Raw genomic sequence first — 378 nt, forward strand, 5'->3', positions numbered from 1 at the left:
AAATCTCCGTGTAGCATGCAGAGTGCTCCTTGACAGAGATACCTTACTTCTTGAGATAAGATAAAGTAGAGAGATCAGTCTCTGATCATCTTATCTTCTTGCCTAATCTATTCAGATAAGAAACTAACCGCAAGAGACTGTTTACAAAATTTCATCAACAGAAAATTAGACATCTAGTGTCACTTTTATTGGATTTTCTTGTCACATAAACAAAATGATACACTATATGTGTTATGGAGGTGATTAGTTGATGTTCAGTGTGTGAATTTACAATCTTTTTTTTGCACCCGTGTGGTTTATCAGGTTCTGAAGAGTCTTGAATCTGTCGTGTTGCTTACTGATTGTAATTTATCTGTGTATTTCTGATTCTCAGTCGTG

Source organism: Penaeus monodon, chromosome 27 (genome assembly GCF_015228065.2).
Source record: "Penaeus monodon isolate SGIC_2016 chromosome 27, NSTDA_Pmon_1, whole genome shotgun sequence".
In the NCBI taxonomy this organism is placed as follows: Eukaryota; Metazoa; Arthropoda; class Malacostraca; order Decapoda; family Penaeidae; genus Penaeus; species Penaeus monodon.